The 11,372-nt window shown below is 40.1% G+C and overlaps 1 pseudogene; it reads left to right on the top strand.

The window, feature by feature from the left end:
* The first annotated feature begins 4,976 nt into the window (after window positions 1–4,976).
* LOC147421913 (uncharacterized) lies at window positions 4,977–10,406 on the top strand (annotated as a pseudogene).
* The last annotated feature ends 966 nt before the right edge of the window (window positions 10,407–11,372 follow it).

Raw genomic sequence — 11,372 nt, 5'->3', positions numbered from 1 at the left:
GGCCTAATACTTTGTTGCTGGTACAATTTTGCTCAGGGCAGGTGCGAACACAAGCCAAGCTTCTCAAAAGTAGTAAAGTCCCACGCTCTGCTATGTTGAGTAAAGGTAGTGGTCACCCAAGGCATAGGCTAGGCTGGGCTCAACAAAGGGCAACAACAATCTTGCTCCGAGCTCCAGGCTCTACCCTTCCAATTCACCTGAGGCTGAGGAACACTACTACATAGTTTAGCATCAACAAATCCGAGTGGATGGCACCTTCTTTTTGTATAATTGCTCGCGATCCATGTTGAGAAGAGAGTGGATAGTAGAGTTTTTTCCCCCGGGGAGTGGGGGGGCCATTACGTGGGTCCGGAGATGGAGGAAGGCTTTTGTATCCAATGTGTGTATGGTACGTTTTCAACACGGACTTTTATCCATCTCTTCCATTGCCTACTTCAATGCCCAACCTTAGTTCTCACTTACTTTGCTTATAACTACGGGTAAGCAAGGATCTACCCCCGTCCATTGACATAAGCGAACCTTGCCCCCAATTTCTAACTTTGCCAAAACTGATGGTAAATATGGTGGTCACCCAAGGGATAGGCTGCGCTTAGACAAAGGGCAACGGCAATCTTGCTTCGAGCTCCAAAATGTAGCCCTTCCAATTGACTTGAGGCGGAGGAACTCTAGGGTGAAATCCCCAATAAGTGGACCACCCCCGCTTTAAGAACAAAAGAAAGGACTACCGAGACCCAATTTGAGGACACAATGGAGTGAGAGGTGGGATCGTTTATATGAGATGTCAAATTCTCATTCATCGGATTGCAGGATCAATTCCCACTGCTCGCTATCCATTTACAACCCAGAAGGTGTTTTTGGGCCCCATGTTTTCTGCACTGCAAATCAGAGGACCACCCTCCTTTTCCTTTGTGCCAATTCAAACATAGCAATGCCTTTTCTGCCTTGAAGCCTATCACATGGGCTTTCGTTTGAACCTTCAAGCAGGTCATTTGATGCTTCATAGAATGAGCGCGCTCAATTTTCCTTCCGGTGTCCTTTCGTGTTTTGAGGCAATGGACCTACATCGTCAAGAATGTGCACACCATCATTAGGTGGCTAATTTTTTAAATTTCCTTGCTGCTGTAATCTGTTTTCGACATGTTCTTCGTGTTGTCCTACCCCATCATGTGCATCTATTGGTTGTCCATTATCTCATGGTTGTAGCGCAACGAGTTGCTGCTTATTTTCAACATCAATATGAACAAAATATTCAACTAATGGATGAATGGTTCGCTGTTCATGCCAAAATTTGACCTTTTTATAAAGATTACCTTGGGTAGCATTGTTCAACAACTTTTCCTCATTAAACACTATATCTTGGATGCGCACTATTTTTCTATTCTGACGTAACCAAATTCTATAACCCATCTCTCCCTCATCTCCATATCCCATGAAGATGCCCTTGATGGATTTCATATAGTTTGGTTCGTAGTTCTACAGGTACATGCACAAAGGCATCACAACCAAAGACATGTAAATGGTCATATGAACCAGGTTTGCCAGACCAAACCTCTTTTGGGATGCCATTCTTCAAAGCACGATTCAGAGAGCGCTTGCATACTTGAACTGCAGTTTTAAGAGCCTCTCTCCAAAACTCATGTGGGAGATTAGTTGTGGACAACATACATTTGATTCTCTCACAAAGTATGTTATTATATCGCTCAACCACGCCATTTGATACAGGGTTATAAGGATCAACTCCCTTTTAATGCCATGCATCTCACAAAACTTTTTGAACTCATTAGAGACATATTCTCCCCCATTATCCATTCTAATTGCTTTCAATATAAGCCCTTTCTGTGTGGTAACAAAAGCATGAAACCGTTTGAAGCATTCAACACTTCACTTTTGCTCTTTAACACATGCACCTATGACTTACTAAAATCATCGATGAAACTAACAAAAACCGTGCACCCCATATGAATTAAAAAGCATAGTGCATACATCAAAGTGTACTAAATCAAGAGCATTAGAATTCTTAGCGACACCGGAGTAATAAGGAGACTTCACATGTTTTCCTTGTATACAATCCTTACAAAAGTTAAGACCAGGGCCTTTTACATCAAATCACCTTAAAGAGTAGAGAACCTGAAGACCAAATTCACATGTACCTACAGGGGATTAGCAATTAGCTAATCCAGTACCTGGACAAGAGGCTCTTGCCTTGGCAATCGTACATGAACCTAGACAACTGTACATATAGATGAAAAACCCTCGAGCGGGGCATCACGTTTTGTATTCAAAGGGGGAGAGAGGTGCGTGAGACAAGGATCATCGTGCTACATAGTGCAAGGGATAAGGCAAGCTTTCCATTAAAGCTTCATCACCTGCACCAACTACTCACACACACACACACACACACACACACACACACTGTAAGTCACAATGTGAGATAAGGGAAGCCCTCAAGTGGATTTTGCGCCAATTTTCAACTGAGGTGGCTGAGTTTGACCCTCTGGAGACTCTGGTGCTTCCAAGTGTCCACTATGCCCCTTTGAGTTAATTTTCCTAGTACCCACAAACTTATGCCCAACGAGCTTGCTCAGCCATAGGCAAAACAGTTCTAATAGCAGCAAAACGTGCAGCATCCTCAACATCGCCTTTATCCACAGAACCAGGATGTACATCAATGCCCTGCACAATGTTCAAAATGTCCTTCGACACAAGGACATGTTGCATCATGTAAGCCCACATAGGGTAATTGTCCCCATCCAATCTGTTCTTAGCACCATCAAACATCTTAAACACATCTGTATTGTTGTCACCCATGGTGAATGCCTACACCTGATGTGAAAACTGTCCAAAAAGAGGAGAAATGAAGCGAGTACAACACGTGCTATATACCACAAACCGTAGAAGACTATAAGGGACCTGTTATGCAGAAAATGGTACTGACAGAAATCTTGCAGAAAATGACACCGTATAGCATGTGCAACACTGCCTTTAGTGGAAACGGAGGCCGAAATGAGCCCAAATGAAAATTTTGAGCAGATCAAGGACTACGAGCTGTCCGAATGTATTTGTCAACCTACTGACGCTTTCCAAAGCTCACAAAAATCCGAGAAAGTGAGCTCTTATGATGGAGCTGTTGGTGACTAAGCTCGGGAGGACGCATCCTGCTCTGATAACAATTGTTGGAATTAGGGTTGTAGGGGAACACACACAGCTTGGAGAAGACAAAGGAAGCTCAAGGCACACAACAAAGAGTGTATTACTTAGTGTGCAATGGAAAGATAAGGTTTTCCATGTCCTAAACTGAAGAGTATCCCATGCATATCTAGCTTTCTCTTTATATTGAGAAGAAAGAAATTACTCTTTATATTGAGAAGAAAATTATTCATAGTTCATGGTCATTTGTGTCGTTTGCAAGTTTTATTCCACCAAAGAGAAGCACATTCCATCATTTGGTTTGTTGTACACTTGATTTCGTCTCATTCGCTGAAGTTTTCTCCTTAAAAGTAGTCATCCAAGGATGATAACCAAGAGAGAAACATATGTGCATCCTTTCTTCCATCATACTTTACAAAGTGCAAATTCCTTTTTAGGGATCTTGTTTTGTTTTGTCTTGGCTTGAGCATCCAAAGTATGCTTAATCATTGTGATAAACCGTTTGTCTTCATTGTAATGAAAATTGATATTTTGTTATATGTTGCAGCTGACAAGTGAAAAAAGCTAAGGGTTATGCGAAAGGATAGTACATTTATGGAAATTTCATTATTCAAATGCTCTTTATGAGTTATGGCCATTTATGTCCAGCCGGCCAGTTTGCATTCACTTTGAGCATTCAAGACATCTTTAAATAAATATGTGCAAGAGGAAAATGATCACTCTTGCAAGGGGGAGATTGTACCCACTGCTTGTGTCTTTCTTCTCTCCTCTTCTCTCTTCTCTCTCGTCGTGCCGGTGTAGCAATCCGCTCTAGGAGGTGCACCTACATGTGCTTTTGTGCTCTCTCTTACTCTATGTCTCTCTTTGTTCATGTACGACTTCGATTATGTGATTTGGGATTAGTCAAGTATGCAAATTTGATGTTTTGTGTCGTGAAGTATGTTGTTTTTTTAGTATTTTGTAGGGCCTTCCCCGCTTTTGACTGCTAGAGTGGTATCAGAGCTTAGGAGACGACAAATACATTAGAGCTAAGTCTATCTATGTCACAGATTATATTGATCATGATGTTGTTGATCGAATTGAATGTAAATCTATTTTATTTTATTTTATCATCAAGACCATCTTAATCATAGGCTTAACCAGATCTCTAAAGACTAGTTTTAATCAAGATTTGATTACAGTTAATAAGAGTGTTATGTGTGATCAATAAAATTACTTAATTAGATCGAGTGGACATATTTTGATGTAGGTCAAAGAAGAAGTGGAGGAATTGTAGTACTAGAAGAAGCAGAAGACGGAGATCATGTGACATAAGAAGAAGAAATGGTACCTGAAAATTTGGCTTTAGTGTGGTGTAGAAAATGTAGACAAATTTTAGTGCTGCCGAAACAACTTTGAGGGAATTGGGCTAGAATTCTAAAGCTACTACTCAAGGGGAAAGCGAGATAACCAAACTACCACACGCAAGGAGAGTTAGAGGGATTTTTTATTTTTTTGGGAAAAGGTCGTAGGAAAGCCCCTCAAAAAAAACCTCCATTTATTTTTTTTGAATTTGTTTTTAAAAAAGGATGTAATGCTTTGCAGCATAATGCGTGCATTGCAATATACACAACTAGAAGCATAGGCAGCCAATTTTCTATACCTCACTTGCTTCGGCGGATGCTTGTGGATGCCTACAATCACAGCAAGTAGGCAAAAACTATCTTACGTAGGTCAAAAGCAACAAAGTAGGTAGCAAGTCAGACGAGACGATGGTCAACAAAATAAGAAGCAGACAAAAGAAGTCGGAGTTGACAATGGATGGCAGTGGATGATGCCGACAGCGTGGCATGCATGAGACGACTAAGAGGCTCTGCAACACCACCCACGATGTCAGTAATAGCTCATCAGCAGTGGCCAAACTGCCAGAACTTTCAGCAATGTCATCAATACATGACGTTGCCAACAACAGCAAGACGCTCCACCAGTAAGCAGCCGAATTACCAGCAATGTATCTTCTCTCATTTTCCCAACTTGTTCTACATGCCATGTAGATTCGCATGCTCTCTCTCTCTCTCTCTCTCTCTCTCTCTCTCTCTCTCTCTCTCTCTCTCTCTCTCTCTCTCTCTCTCTCTCTCTCTCTCTCTCTCTCTCTCTCTCTCTCTCTCTCTCCCCTTTTGTTATCAGCACGCACACACATCTCCAGATGTTCCAACTAACAATACACACACACACACACATACACACATGTCATGCCGCGGACTCCCAATCACACGCCCTCCCTTCTCACCCACCAACCTCACTTTTTTGAGCAGCCATAAACTTACCAACTCTCTCTCGTCAACTGGCGGCCGCACACATTGTTTGTGTCTCTCTCTCTAGTCTTCTTGACTTTCTTTCACCAGCCACCCAACCCGTATTGCTCTCAACTTCTAATCTCCACCAACATCCATGCAATTTTGTCTCCTCCCAACCACCATGCGTAGCCCTTTTTTTATCCTCACCTCCCACTCATGCACAGTCGTTGTCCTCTAGCTCTTTGTTTCCACCCACTTCCCTTGGGCTCAAGTTGCCTTTTGGCACTGTTTTCAATTGACGTCTTCAGAAACACACACTCTACTTGAGCCCTCTAGTGCATGTTTACCACATGCAGCGGCCCTCAATTTCTTTCTCACTACAGCCTTCAGCCACTTCACTATCTCCCACTTATCATCTCCAATGCAACGGAACCTACAAGCTCTTACAAGCTCATCCCCACCTGCAAACATAGACTCTACATTGGCACTTAACTGAGCAAGACCAGCAACATCCTACAACATTCCATATGCAGGTTCCATGTGTTGCTTGATAGTGTCCACAAGTGCATGAACTGACTTCTCACATTAACCTTCAGCATGTTTGATCTTGGAGAGGATGTTAGAGACCGTTGAATGAAGCAAAACAACATCATCTTGCAGTCTTAAAATTCTACCGAGAAGCGGGGGTACCGTGAGAAGGGAAGAAGAGCTATGTTCTTTGAGGGTTAAGATGCAATACTTTTAGAGATAAGCTGGAGCGTGGTCTCTAGGTCAGGGAGATGGTTTTCAATGGGATCCTCTGGATGGCGTGACATGCATGCCTTGCAAATACCTCGTTGCTTTCTTTCACTCTCGCTAATATATACCTCTCACCACATTTTCCCATCCTCTTAACTTTTTTCCTCCACCGGTTACCTCTTTCGCTCGTTCCCCCCCCCCCCCCCCCCCAAAAAAAGCAAGGTTGCAATGGCATAGCCAAAGCGAGCAGATTTTTTGAGCTTATGCTACGATCTTAGTGGTGCATCGTGTGAAGCTATGGCGACAACTCTTCTACTAACGAGGAGCGCGACCTTGAGCCTCTCGGACCCTCCACCCTAGCATCACCTCCCTCCTTCAAAGTTGATTAGAACAACTGCTCCTTGCATAACCTTCTGAGCCATGCTAGTTCAAGTTATGACATCAATATGGAAGCATGTTTGGAAGCAGTTTCAGTCTTACGGATGGAGGTGGAGTTTTTCTTTCTTCATTGGCTTTGATGATCTTTGCCTCAGCTGCCATAGTAGGCATTGTTTCTGTGGCAATGATCATTCCCCTTGCTATACTGTTATCCTCTTGTAATAGTTGCTCTACCATGACCTTAAAAAATCAACGTGATTTTGGTTTTTACATCAACTTCCGCTTGAATGTAGAGCTTAATAATGTTCAAGATTGGATGGTTTCTTTGCTATGTGAAAATTATATGCTTGATTACATTCATGGACGTCAATAATTAAAAGACATAGAATTCCTACTGCTTCACCTCAAAGATACTTGAAGACCTTGAGTGTGCAACATCACGAAGCAACCCTATCAAGCATCTTTTACTACACTGTTGGCGGATACGCCGCGACGGACGTTAGCACAGCGAGAACTCACCTAACAAGATTTGTCAGCTAAGGACGAAGCTCAACCCGCAGGCGCATGGAAGCAAGCATAGGGTGTCAACCTACACTCGACCGACTATTGACAACATCCTACAGAGGTCTCTACCCAATGTCTAAGTTACAGCCTTCAAGAGTACACAAGAGGAGATTTCCTACAATGCTTTCAAGAGCCAAATACCCATCAAACGTTCTTGAAACGCTACGGAACTTGAGGGAAATCCTATTAGCACCAATAGGTCGCTCTCCCTAAGGTCCGTGACCCAAAACCCCAACCCTAAACACCCGGTGCAGAATCGCGTAAGATGTCTAGTCAAAATTTACAGGTCGACGTTTTCTGAAACTAACATACCTAATGCGTAGCTTATCTCGATTTGGACGCGTGGATATGCCGCAATAAGAAAACAGACACCAGAAACTCACCGAAACCCTAGATAAGGCTCGTGGCTCTATCTCGCAGAAACAGGCCATACGCGCACAGGGAGCAGCTTGGCGCGTAGCTCTCTTCGATGGCAAGGAGCTGCACTTCTCGGTTCTTCAAACAGATCACCAGGACGCACGTAGCGAAGCTCTGAATTCTCACTCTCTCTCTTACACAGAGTACGCTCAACTCACACAGACAAACTTATGAAAATGACAAAAGGTTCTTTGCATTAAGATCAAAAGTGGTATAAATACCTTACAATCTCAAACCCTAATGTTCCAATTTAACCATTTACTAAGTCTAAATGTCAAAAATGGGATAGAATTTGGAAGCTTCTGCAAGCCCCACTATTTACAAAGGTGAAATGACGGTTTCTTCTCAATTAAGAAATGATCACAAAGGAAATTAGTATCCCGCCAGGCAATCATCCTCTGTTGAGTGTGTCCAGTCGCTAACATACACTCACAGACCCTCTGCACTCCTAACTTTTGGCAATTTTCGGCGCCTCATACTTGAGTCCATTGGCGCTTAAAAACAATGGACTCTCTAAATCTTCATCCTAATCCTTGTCACTAACCAATATTTACAGTACAGTAGTAGTACGGTGAAATTCTAGACACCTTGTCACTTAAGCTTGGGACTTTGGGAGCTTGATATGTTTTTTATCTCACTCACAATACTCTTGTAATAGATAAAACATTGAAGTGAATGATTATCTTGCTTATGTATTTTATTTTTTTGTTCATCTTATTGGGATCAGACATCAAGTCTCTTCAGTTTCTTGACTCTTACTAGGCATTACTAACATAAACGCTACTCTCTTTATATTTTATATTTGGCAAGCATTGTTCTTGAACCTACTAAGCAAGAGTGACATCGTGATTTAAACAGTTGGATATCTAAATTATATGTATCTCGGGCCAAAGTTCATTAGCAGCATAGAAGCCTTGAGTAAGACTTCAAATTAGACATTATTAATGTTTATTAAAAAAAAGTGATTGTTTTTAACAAGTATACAATGCGTGCGTGCGTGTGCGTGTGTATAATCTTTTTGCTCTTTTATGCAACCTTATCAATTCCAGATTGGTGAGGACCTACAGTACAGAGTTTAATGTTCCGTAATTTTGTTCAATCTAGTCCACTTGTCTATCTTGATTGGCATTAACCAAACAATGATTTTGATACTGACCTTTATTTTTAAGAACTTGTTTAACATTTGACTATTTGACTACTAGCTATTTCTTTGAACCACCCCCAGGTACGTAATTTCTCAATGTTTTCTAAAGCATTTTAATTCTCTTTAATGACTCACTTCCTAAATGTATTTATTGCTATCGTTTGTCTAAAGATCTCATCATTATGATTGATCTCTTATCTAATTACATTGTAATACATTGGCTTAATATATTACTATGATAATACTTATCCTCTCCACTTCCTTGTAAGTTGTTTTCTTGGTACATATATTTAAGGGCACAAAGTCAAGCAGTTTACAACAAGGATAATACCATTGGACAATTTGAAAGGAAAGAGATATTTTGTTTCTTTGCATTGGCATGTGAAATTAACCATCCTAACGTTGTGGCTTGTGCTTACACTGAATGTAATTTCTGTTGAGAAGATTTGTCATCAAGCTGCTACACAGTCACATACAAGAGCTAAGACACTTTTCGATAGTGAAGACAGTTTGTAAGTATTTTGGCACTAAAGCATACTCCAATTTGTGTCAAACAGGTAGTAAATGTTTTGTCTTTTATGCCTTGTCTAGTCCATTGGTCACGTGCACATAGATTCGCCAATTTAGGCAATGTGTAACTACTCATCCTGGTGTAGATTTGTCGATTTAAGCAGTACCAGTTGTACGTACAAATCCATCGATCTAGGTAGCATGATTGTAGACTCGCTGATGTAGGCAGCACATCAACAACTACAGATTCAACATTTTAAACAATACTAAATGCAAATCTGCCGATTTAGGCAGCATGTCTTATTGGTGTAGAATCATTGGTTAAGGCAACACCGATCAAAATCATGCTACAGTGGCTGGCCACCACTGTCCCTATAAAATGATAAATATTTGGATTTGGACTCATATTTGGATTTGAAATTGTATTTGTTATATGATGATTTCTTGTCACGACAATTCTTATGGAATTGGATTAGAGATTTATGAAAATTGATGATGAATGTGACCAGTAATATCCTAATACATCAAGGTATGACATAAACTACTTCTTCTAGTGGTGTGTGACACTAGAATATGTAATATGTGGATGACGATAGGCATAAGCAAATGTATTTGTTTAATTTTATGAATTTTTTTTGAATGTGTGATACTTCTGACACAAAATACTAACCATTGTTTTTGACAAGTATGCTTTGCATATTCTTATCTTCTCAATTGAGGACGGTTGCTTTCTAATGGAGATGTATGTAATGGAAATTGATATTTTATTATTTATTACAGCTGATAGGTGGTAAAAGCTAAGGGTTATACGAAAGGATAGTATATTTATGCATATTTCATTATTAAAATGCTCTTTATGAGCTATGGCCATTTATGGTCCGGCAACCAGTATGAATTCACTTTGGGCATTCAAGAAATCTATCAATAAATGCATGCAAGAGGAAAATGCTCACTCTTGCATCGGGGGAGATTGTACCCAGTACTTGTTTCTTTCTTCTCTCCTCTCCTCTCTTCTCTCTCGTTGTGTCGGTGTAGCACTCCGTTCTAGGAGGTGCACCTACATGTGCTTTTGTGCTCTCTCTCACTCTCTGTCTCTCTCTGTTTACGTACGACTTCGATTATGTGATGTGGGATTAGCCAGATCTGATGTTTTATGTCGTGCAGTATGTTGTTTTTTTGGTATTTTACAGGGCCTTCTCCACTTTCAGTTATTGCAATTGTCATCTTCATGATTGCGTTTGTGGAAACTTTGCTTTTGTAACTTCCTAAGCTTTTGTTGAAGGAGCTCTTCAAAAAGAACATCAATCTTTTGATCCATAACAAAAGAATCTTGGGTGCTCATAATTAGGTAACTCAAGCAAAAAAAAAAAAGTTTAGATATATGCAAGAGTTAATTTGCAAAAAGATGAAAGATCATAAGAAAATGAATAAGATGATATTTGTGTAAATTAAACAAGCCAGAAAAATTTCAAGACAACCTCATGTGAATAAGCAAAGCCTTTGAACAATCCAAAGCGACAGATAGAAACAATTGAGAGAGCGTCTTCTTGCTTTGTTGATGATTGTAGGTATTTTGATTGACTTTGAGGTTGGTTTTTCAACACTTTGTGATTATTCTTCAAGAGTGTAAGCGATCTTTGTTGCTTTTCTTCAATTGCTTGCATCGTTTTTCTTCGAAATAGGTTACTCATAGTTGTAATTGAAATTATTGAGACGAGAAATCTTGTTATTCTTACATCTTTAGCAAAGAGAGTTCCTTCCAAAAGCGATATTTTTGAGAATCTTCATGAAAAATTTTATTTGATTTGCCCACAAGAAGCACTCTTCTTTGTTTCTACACATTGTCTAGATTCAAAGCTTTGATATCACTTGTGGCTTTCCAAAATCTTTCCAACATCTACAACATAACTTCAATGATTAAAGAAAAATAAATTCAGCAAAACAATTGACTAAATAATCACAACACATAAAAAGAGCAACATAAACAAAGATCAAAACATAAGACACCATATCGGGTACCACCCATCTCCCTCAATCAAGATGATTGAGTATTTATCTTCTGTCTCTTTATTCATCTCATGGAGTATGAATTACAATAGTATAGATATATGAAAGATATGAGAGCAAGAGCTACGCAATCAAGAGAGTGTATACCATGATTTAGAGAGAAAATTAGTATAAAAGAGGACAAAAGTGTA

This window comes from Adiantum capillus-veneris, chromosome 27 (assembly GCF_014529385.1).
Source record: "Adiantum capillus-veneris isolate H3 chromosome 27, ASM1452938v2, whole genome shotgun sequence".
Lineage (NCBI taxonomy): Eukaryota > Viridiplantae > Streptophyta > Polypodiopsida > Polypodiales > Pteridaceae > Adiantum > Adiantum capillus-veneris.
Note: the sequence above shows the minus strand (reverse complement) of the source record. Positions and strands in the feature narration are given on the sequence as shown.